Source organism: Serinus canaria, chromosome Z, assembly GCF_022539315.1.
Source record: "Serinus canaria isolate serCan28SL12 chromosome Z, serCan2020, whole genome shotgun sequence".
Classification (NCBI taxonomy): domain Eukaryota; kingdom Metazoa; phylum Chordata; class Aves; order Passeriformes; family Fringillidae; genus Serinus; species Serinus canaria.
This window is the reverse complement of record NC_066343.1, coordinates 48,419,024-48,435,546: the sequence shown is the minus strand read 5'-3', so window position 1 is coordinate 48,435,546 and position 16,523 is coordinate 48,419,024. Positions and strand designations below refer to the sequence as shown.

The following is a 16,523-nucleotide window of genomic DNA, read 5'->3' as shown; positions in this document are numbered from 1 at the left end:
AGCTGAGGGAAGGAGATGTACTGCAAATGTGTTTAATTAATTTTGATGGCTGAATAGATAAAACATGCACTAACATCCCACATGCACATTGTGGGAAGGTTTGTTGTGTGTTCGATGTAATACAGCCCTTTTCAAACTTAAATTAACAGGATGACTGAGAAATCACGCTGTAGAAAGACCAATATTAACTTAGCATTGACAGGTGAGAATCAGCTAATTGTGTTGCTCTTGCTTTTAGTGCTTCTGAACATCTAGGTTTGTTTCTCTGCAGTCTGTACTTTGATCTCTTCAACTTCTGTATGGCTGCACAGCCTTCAGACTCATTTTACAAAAGCAAGGTATGTGGGATGAAAGCTGTGACAAGACACAAGGAAATGACAAACTTCTTCAGAAGCTCTTGGGAGCTGTCCTTCAAGACCACCAGTGCTTCATTAGGACATTGAAACTTGTAGGAGTGATTTTTTTTTTTTTTTTTTTTTTTTTTTTTTTTTTTTTTTTGACTAGAGAAGAAATTGGCTGGCATGGATGTATTTTATAAACCAATGTTATAAAAGCTGGCACAACTTGCTGAAGTCTCTCTACCACCCTGTTAGGCTTTTAAAAGCTCAGTAGAAAAACTATGTACTTTCTTTCCAGGAGGAAGCATAACTGGTTTATCTGAGCAAGATGTTTGCAGAGACTGGCCAAGAAAAGTATGAACAGTGTGAAATCTATACCTGTGAGTTGGTGGACTATGCAGAACTATTCCTTCAATTCAATTTTGTATGTACTTGTGAGAAAGCCAGATATTTATAGTTATTTATTTAGTTCATTGTTTGTTCCAGATGGTAAGGAAATAGCATAGATTCTTTGTTCTCTCTCCATTCTTTTTGACAGTGGCAGATTAGAGGGTACCCAGCTGGAACCACAGGATTAGAGCTGCCTTATTCTTCTGGAGGATTGTGTATTTAGAAGTATTTACTGTTCTGGTTTCTTTCAGTAAGGCTAGTTGGCTCTGCAACAGGTAACATTTGCCAGTAGTTGAAACTAAGCAGTAATTGAGGCTGATTTATTCTGTCATTAGGAGCATGCAAAGCATGCCATAGAGACATAGAATCATAAAGGTTGGCAAATACCTCCAAGATAAGTCCAGCATTTGACTGAACACCACCATGCCCACTAAAACCATAGCTTGAAGTGCTGTGTCTACTCCTTTGAGCTCCTCCAGGTATGGTGAATCCAGCATTTCCTGAGCAGCCTATTCCAGTGCAGTTTTTCAGTGAAGAGTTTTTTTCATTATATCCAACCTGAACCTCTCTTTGCACAACTGAGTCATTTCCCCTTGTCCTGTCACTTGTTACTTGGGAGAAGGGCACGCTGCCTTGCAACAATCTCCTTTCTCATAGCAGCTGTAGAGACTGATCAGTTAACCCCTGAGCCTCCTTTTCCCCAGGCTGAACAATCTCAGCTCCCTCAGCTGCTCCCCACAAGAATTTGTGCTCAAGACTCTTCACCAGTTCCTTTGCCCTTCTCTGGACATGCTCCAGCACCTCAATGTGCTTGTCATAAGGGGGCCAATACTGACCACAGGAATGAAGGTATGGCTTCACCAGTGCCAAGTGCAGGGGACAATCCGTGCTCTGGTCCAGCTAGTACATGGTGGCTGAAGTTCATTACGAAAAAGCAGTCGCTTCTACTGGTGTTTTTTCTCACCCCACAATGGGAAGATTAAAACAGTGATTTGAACATCTGTTTTAACTTGCTCAAGGGGTCTATTGAAAGACTCCTTTAACGTTCTCCTTTATATTTTCTTCCCCAGCTCTTGTAGTCTTTGGGTTTTTGTTTTTCTTTTCCATTAAGGTATTTACTCCTGCTTCCTTTAATTTTATGTCAGTTTAAAATATGGTTTTTATAGGTTTCATTTGTTCTACCTTAATTTGAAAAAAAACCAGCCTGAAGATGTCAGCAATAGGAGGGTGTTACTTGTAAGGCTTGAAGGCTGCAGTTGTAGTGCTCAAAGGCATGGGCTACCTCTGACGTTTCCTTCCCTTGTTTAAAGAGGGAATAATGACTGAAATCTTCAGCTTAAAGTTCCTAATCACTACCCCCTGATACTCAGCAATGTGATCTCCTCCATCAGCTTTTTTCAGCCCATTGAGAGAATAAGTAAGTACTGCTTGGAGAGCGATTGAAGAAATATTTGCGAAGGCTTAAAATAATCAGTCCTCCTTCCCTGTACATGGGGAGGGGGAGAGTGGGGGCAGAGAGGGGAACAGAATGCACTGAACCACCTGTGGTATATTTTTAACTTCAGTTATTCTTGCTTCTTATTTCTCCTCATGTGTAGCTGTTATTTGGACACCATGTGAATGAGAAGTCAGTGAATTCCTTAACCTTAGTATGGGAGGTGTTCTTTACTGTATGCTCTGCAGTCTCTATTTTGTTAAAATGGCAGTGCTGGGCATACTCAGCAGAACCAACAAAAACTGGAAAAGGAGTGTCCTTGGTGGGAAGTGACGTATCATTTGGTTTAGTTGGATGAGTCTGGGACCTGATGAGGAGAGACCATATTTGCCAGAGATAAGAGGAGAATTGAAGAGTCCTAAGTACTCTTTTGTACAAAACAATGGTGTAGAAGTGCAGGAGATGAAGTGGGAGAAATAGCTGTGCTTTTCTTGGTTTTCTTGATTTTCAGCATGTGATGGAGTACGCTGTTTTCGTCTTACACCTGAACTGAGACTCCTGCTTTTACTCAATCCTCTGGTCATGGAGTATCCCCCTCCTCTGGTACCTGTCACTGCCTCCCAGCAAATAATCCATGAGAAGATACTTTCTTCTCAGGAGTACTTGGAACTTCTTCCCAAGTTTTCATTTGTGTTCAGTTACGTTTACAAAGTTCAAAACATTATGCTCTGGTAGAACCTAATTTTCGCAGGATGCCTCCATTTCCTTCTTCTTTTTGGATTTTTCTAGGAATCAAATGGCATCCAGATGTTTGGTCATGTTCAGTAGTTAATGTTTTCCTATGCCTACCAAGATGAAGCAGGGTCCAACCTTCTAGTTTTTCTCATCTGCTTATGCACAAGCATTAATTTCACCTTGTGTGTGTTAAGGTTATGCCTGCCTTTGAATCTTGAACTTTTAATTAGTTTTAAACAAGTTAAATTAATTTTTAATTAGTTTTAAAGGAAGTGGAGTAAGTGCTAAATCACTGAGGTTATTTCAGCTGAAATCTGAACCTGATTTTGTACCCAGTTGTGGGTGAGAAAGGAGAGGAGAATTTATTAGAAAAGCTTAGTTGGGAGAGGGAGTGGGGATGGGGAAAGAGGAAAGGTAGCTGCTTTTGAGAGAAGCTTGGGCTCAGACTTGGCATACTTGATATACTAAATCTGTACTGGTGACCTACTAATGCATTCCAAACTTGCAGACTATTCAAGCATCCAGGTTTTAGAGTAAGGGGTACTCAGATTTTTCTGGAAGATCTGATGTTCTGCTGTGTCACTTTCTAATACATGTCATATTGTCCTTTCTCACTCTGTTTTTTTTCCCCTCAAAGATTTGCTTGTTTTACCTGTTGCCCACTCTTTTTCTTCTTTCTGGTGGAGATCATGTACAACACAAAATTACATCAAATCTTCAGTGTGACTCAGCTGCTGAGCTTACACTGCTTAAAAGGACATAGCCTGAGAGGGAGACAATTTGGTTTTAGGAAGTTTCCGTATCAGATGAGATAGAATCCTTCATCAGAGAAGGCATCCTTCTATTACCCTGTCTTGCTGTCCACAAAAGCCTGTGTCTGGTAAAAAGAAGCTCAAGAACCCCTTCTTACATTATTTTGATTTTAGATTCTAGGTTTCTAAAATCCTTTGTCAAGTACAAGAGTTTTTTAACTGCCAAGAGTTATTTAACTGCTGCACCTCTCTTTGTCTTGGGTCTGGCTGAAATGGAGTTCATTTTCTCACAGGTGTCCTCACAGTGCTTGCTTTGCCTTGGTACCTACAAGCGTGTTGGTGACACACCAGAGTTTTGGCAGCTGCTGAGCAGCTCTGCACAGCACCAGCGCTGTCTCTCCATCGTTCCACCCTCCCACCAGCAGCCTCGGGATAGGCAAAATCTTGGCAGAGACACAACCAGGACAGCTGACCCAAACTGACCAAAGGATATTCCATACCACATATGCCAGCTCAGATAGAAAAGCTAAGTAAAGGAGGAGGAAGGGAGAGAAAGAACACTGACAGTGTTTGCAGTGTTTGCCTTCCAGAGCAACTGTGACATGTGCTGCAGCCCTGCTTCATGGGAAGTGACTGAACGTTGCTTGCTGATGGGAAATGGAGAATAGGGGTTTTTTGTCTTTGCTTATGTGTGCATGAACTTTCGCTTTTGCTTTACTAAAGTGCCTTATCTCAACCTGTGGGTTGTTTTTCATCTGTTTTCTCACCCATCCAGCTGAAGAGGGAAGTGGTAGAGTGGCTTAGTGGGCACCTGGCCTCCAGCCAAGGTCAACCCACCAGACCTTTCTTGCAATTCTGACTGCCTGTCTGAAGTGACATGCAGAATCTATCCCAGCCTACAGCTATCCTGAGATGTGGTCGTGGTGACATATGCTGCTTGTGCCTGTAGTTAGGCACAAGCAGCTGTAGTTAAGTGTTAAATGGTGATCTTTGTCTGTGAACGATTTTCAGGGAGGTGGAAAGGGGGAAGCATCTGGTAAATGAAAACTCATGATTTCTTAGTGCAGATGGAAGAATAACAAGAGCATGTTTTTGTGATTTTTTTTTTTTTTTTTTTTAATTTACTGCTTGAAATAATGTAGAGGGCATTACATCCTACATAGAAATTACATTTAGAGTGGAGCAGAACCACAGTTGCTAAGAATTTTGTTTCTGTTGTAGGCATGAGGAATATCTTGGTCACCTTTGAGGTACTCAACAATACACCTACAGCTTTTGATAGAGTTGTTCACAGTGGTGTCACGTTTGTTACCCAGTTATATATCGTTTCTGAACTCTAAAGAGTAATTGAGAATGGAATTAATAAACACTGTGCAGAATCACTGTGTTGTGTTACTTTGAGAGGTGTTACATATATATTGATGTATTGCATCTATGTCTTTCCCTCAGTGCTTTTCTTTTCCTTGGTTTCTTCCTTATTCATGCCCTTTGTGTTGAACTCTGTGTTCAGAAGTTTTTCTCTTTTCTCTCCCTGAGGTTTTCTTTATATACTAAAACTGAAAAATGAAACATGAGGAACAGTGTGGGAGAAGTTACGATAAAAGTTGAAATTTAAAATGGATTTTTTTTGTTGTTGTTTTTGCAGTGTTCAAGCAATTTGGAGATTTTTCAACTGTTTACCTTATATGAAAAGAATGAGATAAGGCTTTCTTTGCAATGAAATTTTTTCTCTTAAATAGTTCATGAATCAAAGAATTTTGTTTATATCTGGTTTACCAGTGGTTCACAGTGTGAGCCTAGGGAAGTGATTTAGACCTTTGTATTAGATTCAAAAAGTAAGAGAAGTGACAGTGTTTTATGTAAAGCATCCTAGTATTGAAGTGCAGTGGAAACTGAAAATATTAGGGTTATTATTTGTTGTTACAGACTTGTTCAAATACATAGAGATTGTCTAGAATAGGGGAAGGGTTCTGTTGACTCTGATGCTACGTTTGTCATTGACAGAAGCATGTTCTTTTTTGTAGCAAAGCCACATTGTGGGGGTTTGTTTTTAACCAAATTTGATACTAAAGAGTGCTATCAGGGATCTAAAAAATGAAGGCCTCAGTCTAACTTCTGTCATTTGGCTGGTTTTTTTGGGTTTTTCAATATTTTCTTTTTGTCTGTGTACCAGTCAAAGGAATGTAGTGCCCTGTGACTGTATTTACGTTAATGACATGAAACTTAATCCACTTATTATTTGGTGGATTGGCAGACAAATATTGTTATGTGTAGTTTGGGCCTAGATGTGGGTGGACTATTTATTGCACCTACTAGTAATCAAAGTCCTTACTAAATCCCAATTAAGGAAACAAAAATATTTGAAAGACTGGTTACTTTTAGATGTGTCAAACTCTGAAGGGCCATAGAGGGGAGAGGCATTTATAGGTGCTGGAATGCCTGGTCAGAAGTGGTCTACTCAGACATTATTAGTTCCTGCCTAGGATTTTTAATTGGCTTTTGTTTGCTAATTGGAATTTATATTTATCAAATCTAAGAACTACTAGTATTTATAGTGATTTGTACTTTGTTTAGGAATATCTTTGGGAGCTCAAAGCATGCATAAGGAGAGGAGAGACCATGGTTGGTTTTAAACTTTGAGTTCATTTCAGTGGGTTTCAAGAAATTTGTTTTGTAAATGTATATACAAAACTTTACCTCTTAGAGCAACTAGTTCAGATGGAGACAATTCTTACTCAGTATTTGAGTAAGAATTTATTACAGTTTGGCAAATTGTGAAGAAACTTGGCTGTAATAAACTGTGTTGCACTTGTATTCTAGACTTAACTCCAGCTTATCTAATTATTTGCATTCAATGAAATAAAAAGTGCCAAAGAGTCTGCAGTATTGTTTACAGGCATTTTTGGGGCCTGGCTGGATTTTTCACTGCATCATGGTCACAGCTTGCTTTTGTCAAATTTGCATTAGTCATTCTGCTTTACCTTGGAAGTGGTTCTTGGGGTCCATGCTTCTGTGCAGCAGCTGGTTCCAAAACCTGGGGAGAAATATGAAATTCTTATTTCATCAGAGCTGAGGTGAAGCTACAAATAACTGTGCCAAATATGCTGAAAAGTTCTGTAAAAACTTAAGTGGCTTGTAAGTCTGAGATGATCTGGGAAAGAGTTCTTCTGTAATTTAGAGAATGGAAAATCTTAGATTTTGAACAGATCACCTTAGGTAGATTCAAATTTCCTGTCTATGAGTGGGTGGGAAAATAATGCTTTTAGACAAGGTTAGAACAGTATGATTGCTGAGTTGGAGTGGGGACTTGGAGGGAGAGCTGAGGTGCCTTGGTTCATGTTAGTGAGTGCATACATCTGCAGAACATTTGGGTGAGTTCAATGCTAAGGACAGTGAAATGTGGGTGAAAGCCCTCAGAGCTCAGAGGCAAAACTTGTGTTGGAGTTTGACTTATTTACTGAGAGATCTGAGTGTTTTCAGGGTTTTTTTTTTTTTGTAGTTTTCTGTCATCAGAAAGAATTTTAGGAGGAGTTAAATAATTGTTTAGTGGGAATTTTGCAATGTAACATTTTTATCAACAATTTACCAGCTATTAAATACTGTTGTGCTATGAGTGCTTAATCTTTATTTTATAATGCCTTGTGGTAAAGGAACTGATAATAGCACAATCTGTAACAGCATATTTTAAAATCCAGAAAAGAACACTGTATCTTCCTGTCTAATCTTCTGTATATCATAAACCAATCAGTTACATTTGGGCTTTCTTCCTCCCTTTGTCAAGTTCAGTAACATAGTATTATCTAAAACCTATTTTGCGACAGTGCATCTACTCTTCTTATTTTTGAATCTACATCTTTCTTAACTGTTTTCTTCAGCAGTTTGACAACCTTGTTTCTGAGAGAAAAAAAATGGTTTTTAAATAGGTATTTATTCTAAAACTATTGTATATCTCATTTAAACAGTCCCTTGTTCTTCCACTGTCTTTTTTTTATTTCTTGAGACTGTCAGGTAGTCTGCTAGATCTTTTTAGTCTCTTGGGGCACAGTTTTCATGCTCTTGCCTTTTGCAATTTTCTTATGGTGTTTCAGGATATAATTTCAAAAATAATGAAAAAAGGTTTGTGTCATTCTTGTTTCAGAGCTTGGGGGACAGTCAGTGTGAATATAGGCACTTCTAAGTTTGTCTTATTTTGGAGTATTTTCTTTCTCTTTGAAAGTGAAGTGTACAATTGAATGCTTAATCATATTCTAAACAGACTTCTGTAAATACTGGATACACATGATGATACTTTGACTCTTCTGCAGTGTTTGGGGAAGCACCAGTCTGTTCTTTTTTTTTAAATATTCAAGAGAACACAGACTATTTGAAATGCTAAATTGTTAAAATATGCTTGTCTTAACTTAATGTTTCTTTCTCCTTGTCACTTCTATTAGACTCCTGCAGAATCTCTGCTAGTGGTATATTCTATGAAAAACCTTTGTTTACTTTCAGAGCCCTGGGTTTTCTGGCCAGCATTTTTTTCTGACAATCTGCCTTTATAGAGATAACTTGATCTTGGCAAAGCAAGTAGTGCAGTATCTTTGCAAAAACTGTCTGGTATTTCAGATAGGGAACAAGTGGAGAACTCGCAGGCCATTGGTGTTTAAGGAAACATTAAATAAATATCAAGCAAGTACATTTTCCTGAATTGTAAAGATAAAACATCAACATTGCTATCATAAATTATTCAGCAACATGAAGCATTAACATAGGATTTAAAAAAGAATGTATTCTTTTGCAGAAATACTTAAAGTATTCTCCTAAAGAGTAACAAGAAGCTGCAGTATTTGTATTTTATAATATCCTTCTAGAGAATTACAATATTTATATATTGATATAAATATGTATATATTGATCAGTAATTGAACTCTGAATCATTATTTGATAGGCTTGTGAATGCATTTATATAGTCTTGACTTTACTATTTAATCAAACTTCTACAAAAATAATTTTATTTGAAATATTTCTGTGGCAGTTGCTTAAATATCTCAGATTGTTGCTTGTGTGTCTCAGATGGTCTTTGGTTTTCTTGTCTCATTTTAAGTGACCAGGCCCTGACTCTCTAAGGGTTTATGAAAGTACCTAGACACAGCCTTGTTGACACTATATGGGATCTAAGTTGGAGAGCAGGGAGGGAGGGAAGTGTGTTGGGTTTTTGTTGGTTTTTCCTTTGGATGGATTTTTGGGAGATTTTTTTTTGTTTGTTTGCTTGGTTTTCTGTGGGGGAGGGTGTTTTTTAAGGCAGGGTTGTAAATAATATTAGTGTTCTGGGTTCCTGTGACTGATGTGTCACTGTAAAGAGCTAGCTTGGTTTCCTTTACAAGACTCTAGGCACTTTTCCAAAGATGAGGAGGAAGGAGGGCAATGGCACCAAAATCCCCTAGAAACTCCCACACCTTGAGGAGGGAATTTGTACTATGAAATTTGCATTAGATCTGATCTTTTGAAGTACTATTTCTTAACTGAGGCTGAAAAAGCAGGGTAGGCTGAAGAAAGTATTTCTGCACAGTCCAGAGGAGACACTGACATCTATTGCTCTTGGCTGTTTGGAAGAGTTTGCTGATTCACTCTGACTTAACTGTTTTCCTGTTTACATGCTGACAGTTATTTCTGCAAAGAGCTAATTTGTTAAAGCACGTGTTTCCATATTTTGTTCAGATAGTGTAGCTGGCATAGGAGTAGTTCCTTCATCCTGGTGTTTTCACATGTTTGTTGTCTCTGTCTCAGATTTACTACATTTGTTTTCTCCCATATTTTTCCCAGAAAAAGTGTTACAGGAATCAAGGTAATGCATGTTTTATCACTCAGCCTATTATTGCAATTTTCTTGTCCAAGACCACTTTACCCTTTGTTTTGGTCAGATGGTGAAACTGGCAGGGCAAATAATAACCTATGAAATTGGGAGCAGCTGGAGTGACATCTTACAAACAACATTGTGTTATGTTGAGCATAGTGGATCTTCTTGTGGTTCTTCTTTTTGTAGGCAGAAGAGCTGGTTGGGGTAATGATTATTTTATTGTCCATGGTACCTTACTGTGTATGGCAGACTTTAAAAGTGTACCTTTAATCTCTAAGAGTACATATTTAGAAGTTTGGCAAAGAGTAGTACTTTCATTTGGGGTATTCTGGAGTTGAAACTGGCAACACCATTTCACCTAGAATGATAGAATGAAGAGACCTGGTGATACTATTCCATGGAATTATTTCTCACCTAAGTGACTACAAATTTCATTAAATGGTCTTTGAGGTTTGAGAAACAGATTTTTTTCTGAAGATGTTCTGATTCTTGGGCAGGAGTCTGGATCATTCATTCCCCTCTCTTTTTTTTTTTTTCTTTTGTCTCTTTTTTCTTTTATGTTACTAAATGCAATCTGTATTGAAAGAGAAAAGCCACAAAACAAACCATGAAGCTGAAAGCATGTTTTTAAACATAGTTTTGACATTTGCCTTTAGAATGGCTCTTCCTCTTTCTGTTTACCTCCTACTTGCTTAGAGGAGACTTAGTGATGTCACTGCCCTTTCTCCCTACATAATCTTCTGCTCCTGGTTCTCAGGAAGATTCTAGCTCTTCAGCCTTCTTGAGCTCTGCTTGTAGTGTAAACACACATGACAGTTACAGTAGAGGCAGTAGTCTTACTAGGCTCTGAGGAGGGAAGTTGCCAAACAGGGGAAGTGAGATAAGAGTGCAAGAAAACAGAGATGACAGAATTCAGAAGGAAGTCCAAGAGAGTTTAACTTTTTAAAATCCAGGTCTTAGAAAAAGCTTCCTGAACAAACGCAAGCATGGCAATTTATACTAATAGCCAATGGCAACTGGTTTTCCTCACAGAAATGTTTGCTGTGAGAAACTGTTTTTCTTCTGTGAGGAAGATAACTTTATAATTTCTACCAGTAAATAACACTGCTTGGTTAAACTGTTGATATTTACTTAGAGGATAATATTTTTTAATAGACTCGGAACTCCAGAGTGCATCTGTAGTGGGAGAGGATAAGGAACTTTGTCAAAAAGTCTGTCGTCTTTTGGAAGTACCAGACCACTGCAAGTGGTGGGTCTTGGCTGTTCTCTGTTCTGTCTATTCCACAGTTAAGCTGCTAAAACCAAAATGTACCTGGGAAATCCCCACCTGCCAGAGAAGGCTGGTAGAAAAGCAACTGGTTTGCAACCTTTTCCACTGTGATACAGCTGGTACCTGCCGTGCCACTCTTCAGCACTCCCTGACTGCAGTGTGAAATGTGTATGACTTCTGATAGCTTAGCACTAGCCTGTGTGGTTCTTGACAGCATCTGTAAACTGACATCTGTTTTGCAACTGTTGATGCTATTCTTTGGCCCTGCAGTACTGAAGAGACAAGTGCTGGTTCATGTTTTCACAAATCGCTCTTCAATTATGACAGCAGGAATTGCATCTGCTAGCTTTTCAAAAGTATCTTCCAGCATCACCTCCCGACTGTCTCAATCTTGCAACATTCAAGAAAATGAAATACTTGCACAGACTACTTTGCTGTTGTTGTAATTTTTGCTTTTGTTTGCACTTCCAGTATTTTTTTTAAACTTGTGAGTGAGGCTGTAAATATCTTATATATTCTCTAGAGGTTGCTGAAGGGTTTTTCTCCAAGACAATACTTTTAACAAAAAAGCCTTTTAATACAAAAAAACTTTTTTCTTTCTTCTTCTTTGGTGGTTTGTTGGAATATTTTTTAACATTAAGATGTTATTTTTTTTCACTGATCCTTTTTTATAACTTCTTAACTTCTTCATAATGCATTGGTAGCTTTTCCTGTGTAGAAACTGGTGCTTTGATTGCTCACTGTAGAATAGTTCACAATTTTTTTGTAACCAAAATCCAACTTAGCAGAATGAGACCAGTAACAAGCAATCCTGCTTTTTACTTTGAATTAATTTCCTCCATGTACACAAGGGCATTGGGAATTCCTACTTAATGTCTTTCTGAAAGAAATCAAAGAACCAGTTCAGGAAGACCTGAATAGCTCATGATCAATAGCTCACGATCTGAGCTATTAAACAGCACTCAGTTTTCAGTACAGTTTACAAAAAAAAAAAAAATCTAGTATGATGTAGCATTCTTGTGAAAATATCACTTAGTCCTAATTTTGGTGTTTTCATCTTTTATTGCATCACTTTAAAAGAATTTGTGAGATATGTAAGGGAATAAAGGCAAATTGGTGATATTTTCACATGCTTCATGCAAAAGGCCTTCCTGACCCATTATTGTTGCTTTTCCTATGTCTTCTGTGTATATTAAGATGCGCAGATAATGGTGACTCTGAATGGACTAAGGACCTTCAGATGCCATTATCTTGGGACATAATCTGTGCCAAATGATTGGGCAACTGTTTGAAATTGCTGGAAATTTTCTGATGAAATAGATTTCACCATGGTGAAACTGAAATGTTTTGCATATATGGAGTGACTTTTTCCAAAGTTCTAATGGAACCTAAACAGAGCTGTTGCTTCTGGGCCAGTCTTTGATTTGATTACTTCTCTGGTAACTCACCTACTTGGCATGTTACTGTGGTGTTGAGGCTTCTACCTGAGTGTGGTGTTCATTCATTTTCTGACAGCAGCCCCAGGTAGTTTTCTTCCTGCAATAAGAACAGCAATTACTTCATTCTGCTGTGAAGAACTTAGAAATCACAATTTTCAAATTTCAAATCAGAATGAAAATGGGATAATCCTCATATTAACAGCTATCCACATAGTCCCTGTGTTATGCAAGCAGATCAGGACAGGACCATTATTCTTTTCTTACACAAAAGTTCATGGACTGAATTGTGGATACTGGGGGTGGTTTTCCAAGTGAAAACTGTAAAACTGTAAGCGGATGTTATCTTTGCTTCTCTGCCTTTTTTTTTTTTTTTTTTGGCATGTTTTGTCATTGAAATGTTAATCTGTCACCTTCTGTGTGTATTTGCTTGCTACCACATGCATTCAAATTTTGGTATATTAAAAATTCTTGTGTGCTATTAGTATACAGCTGATAAAACAGGAAAACTCTTTTGGAGTTGCTTAACTTTTTGGGCTTGTTTCTTATAGGAGCAATTCTTTTCCTGTGTGGCTTTACCTCATGGAAGGGAACAATAGGCAGAGCATATTAGAAAAATGACCATGAAAACTGAAAATGCACTCCTTTTTCACTAAACGTCTTTGAATATGCTTTAGAAGAATATTCTATATTTTTGTGAAAGCTGGTTTTAAGGTCAGAATAAATATTGCCTGAGAAAAGACAACAGAGTTTTAATGCAGAAGATGTTGCATTTAGAATGCAGATCAATTTTATTTATGAACTTGCTACCTGTTATCCAAATAATGGATAAAAGTTCTCAGATTTTCCAGATTGCTTAGTATTTTTAAAAGTATTGTTGAATATTTTAGCAAAGTTAGTCAGGAGAATATTTTCTTATTGATATGTATTGGAAATATATGAATCTGTTGCTGTGAATATTCTATGAAATTCTCATTGATGTGCCACGTTCGGACTGAACAAGGACTTTGTAACCTCTTGTTGGTCCATTTAAAAGCACTGTCATTCTGTAAGAAGTGATGTTTTAAGCATATGATACTTTATTGCCTGTCAGCATAAGGTATGCATTTGCTTCCTCGAATTTAGTATACTTTTGTTTTTAAAGCAACATTCTGAAACAAGCTTGCACACGCAAAGAAAATCAGACTAGATTTGCAAGGATACATCATGTCACATATGCAGAATATGAAAACTAATGCTATTGTCTTAAGATTTTGAACTTTTAATATCATAACAAGCCACGCTGAGCACATGTTATGGGCAAGCTTAATTGTGCTTCATTTGTCTATGTATTCAAACTGAACTGCAAAGACTATAATTAAATATTAATTATACAGATTAACGTAAATCACACAAACTAGCCAAAATGATGGCAGGTGGGAAGCTGACTGACTTTTTTTTTCAGTCTAAGTTTGGATTTAGTGGTAAAACCTTGATTTTGGTCTTCTTGGAACGAGATACGTAATACCCCTGTGGTGTTCCATTACTACTGGCTAATGTAAGATTTGTTAGCGCTTTTTGTGATGCTTTGCTGCAATCTTCATCTCCTGTCACAAGTAGAGTGAGATCTTCACACAAAGTTTATTAGAAAAGTTCTCATTGAGTCATGAGGTGCAGAAGGAACACACTTGCCTTCTAAATTTCTTCTCAAAGAGGAGCCTGGTATGGCTGCATCCAATCTTAGTGCCAAACTAATAGTTTTAGGTCTGAGAAATTAAAGCGTTGTGATTGAACCTTTGTACAGCTTTGTCTGACAGGATTAAGGGAGGCAAACCAGATCTATTAATATAAAAATGAATTATTTACTATAATAAATGATTAGACATGAAGATATTAATCAGAATTATTTACTATGCATTATAGAAGCTAAAATTAAGATAGAGTGTGTGCTATATTGAAACAATTATATGAAAGCTAGCAAAGAAACCCCCTAAAAATTACTTAAGTAGAGGTTGATATTACTTACCTGTATTGCCAACTGTGTCACCTTAGCATTTTTAGATAAGGATTCTTTATCATATCTGCCACATGTTCACATCACTATCAGGATGTTAAACTTTGGTGTTGATGAGTCAAGCCGGTTTTAGCATAATCCATCACCAAAAGCAGCATGACACCCTCTTTTAATTCACTACAGATAGCTTTGCGAAATAGAGCATGGTTCAAGTTGGCTCATCTCATTCCAGGCAGAGCATCCTACTATACCACCTACCCACCATTACTTGGGAAGGCTTTCATTATTGATGTTCATTCAAATTCCTTGAAAGAAGGATGTGTATGTAAGCAGATGGAAAGTGTGCAGATTGCTGTCATCTTTGGTTTACTGGCAATAAACATACTAAGTTGTTGGGAGACAGCCTATGTCTTCAAGGCCTTGCTTGTCAGTAGAAAATGCTATTTAATCTTTCTTCTTTCACTAATAAACTGAGCAGTTGGTGACACAGGCACAAACATTAATTGTGTTTATAGCAGTTCTGAAGACTTGTTGTAATAACAAATGCTGTATTGTGTTCTTTGCAGACAGTGGCAAATCGGACATGATGGAGTAATTTATTTTGGCTGAGGTTCATTAGACTCTTAAGTTCGTTTTGGAATTGGGCATTTAAATCCTTGCAGCTACCAGAAATGTAAGATGGTGTAGACTTGAACAAATAGAGGGAAGGAAGAAATAGGGGAGCTAGGTCACTGACAAGATGGTGCCCTGTGAGATTGGTAGAGCAGCTCTGCTTCTAAAGGAGTAATTTGTTTTAGATGAGACTTAGTCTGAAAGTGTGTGAACTGAATAAGGCCTTAATGCAGATCCTGTAGATGGGGTGAGGGAGAAGGAGAGAATGTCACATGGACCTGTTGAGCTTGGAGTTTTTAATCTATGAGTTTCCATGCTTCTTGTTCACAGCTGTAAGCTGCTCTTTCATGAGCAAGCAATCTTTTTTGTTCGTCATGTGAAGAATAGGTTTCTATTAGGCTGCTTCATTGATTTTTTTTTTGGCCTGTGAAGCACAAGCTACAGTATTATTGAGGGTATTCAAAATGTTGCAATCCTTATTCTGCTGGTTTTGTGGAAAAAACTACACAGTTAAACATAGATAAATCTTCATGCAGTTTTGGTTAAAGTCAGGAGCCTGACTGGGAATTACGAATGCTAGGCAGTTCTGAGCGTGGAGCAGTACTTTTAAAATAGAAGACAAAATAGAATACCCACAATGCCCCTTGATCTGAAACCTGCATGAACGGGTGATTGTTCTCTGCTCTGTTTGAAGGTCATGCTCTCAGATCAGTGTGCATGGAATGTGCCATCAGTAGGTCAGAGATACACAGCTCTCCCCCAAAAAAAACCCTTCCTCTCTCCTTCCAGCATTTCAGCACAGGTCTGGAAAAAACTTGCTCTGACTGTACTGGCCTTCAGATCAGATCCTGCTGTGGTCTGAAGCACTTGGAGGAGCTGCATGCAAAATACACAGCTGTCCAAGCAAGGCAAAACTGTCTGTCTCTAAAGCTAGTATTGCAAGAGGAGAAATGCTAATCATTGCCCCCAGTCTGACTTCTGCGGGGATAGAAGCTGAATTTACTGCTCACTGAGATGGGTTATTTTCTGTGGGTGGAAGAAGGGAGTGTGGTATTCGTGATAGACTCAGTCAACACAGCACATGGCACTGAAGAAGCTGTGTTGAAGTCTTCACTCCTGTTCAGGAGTGAAGACTGAAGAGTCTTCACCTGTCTGAAGAGTCATCAAAAATAAAACTTTAAGAGTTCTGCATTCTGTATTCTGCCCCCTTTGAACTTCCATGTTATTTCCCCCACCTTTATTTGGTTTTAAAATCAAAACCAAATTTTTTAAAACCAAATTTTTGGTTCTCTGTCAGGCCCTTTCTGTGTTGGGAGGGTCACAAAGGGAATATATTTTTTTTTCATTGCTGCAGGAAGCTGCTGTTGTGCTTAAGCACTTTAAAATAGTTTCCTGCAACCACAGTAGTGTTGTGCAATGAGAGCAAAGGGTGGGTGTGCCCTTGGCCTTCCTGCTGCAAAACAGTTGATCTTAACTTCCACATGAATTGAAATGAGTGGATGTTGTCAGTTTTCAAAGAGAATTAATTGTGGCTAAAGGGATTATTATTACAGGAAGTGAACATACCTTGTCTCTTTTTGTGATTACTTTCCCTTTTTCATTTCTATTTTATCCATGTAGTGTCATCAACAGTTTTCTTAAACTGATGCTGAATTCACAGAAAAGAAAAACACGTTGCGGGCAAAAAAACCCTGGTGATTACATTTGAAGTCAGGTATCTGTCTTC

At 38.0% G+C, this 16,523-nt stretch overlaps 1 protein-coding gene across 17 annotated transcripts in view; it reads left to right on the top strand.

Moving 5' to 3' along the window:
• JAK2 (Janus kinase 2) overlaps window positions 1-16,523 on the top strand; it is an 86,456-nt gene that overhangs the window by 21,970 nt on the left and 47,963 nt on the right. For 6 of the 17 annotated variants that reach the window (XM_050987283.1, XM_050987282.1, XM_050987280.1 and 3 more), the window contains one exon: window positions 637-718. The exons of 9 other annotated variants lie outside the window; for them this stretch is intronic. The gene's annotated coding sequence lies outside the window, so the exon portion shown is untranslated. Of the gene's footprint in view, window positions 1-149; window positions 203-636; window positions 719-16,523 lie in introns of all 17 variants that reach the window. 2 more of the 17 variants (XM_050987277.1, XM_050987274.1) reach the window with 1 other exon arrangement.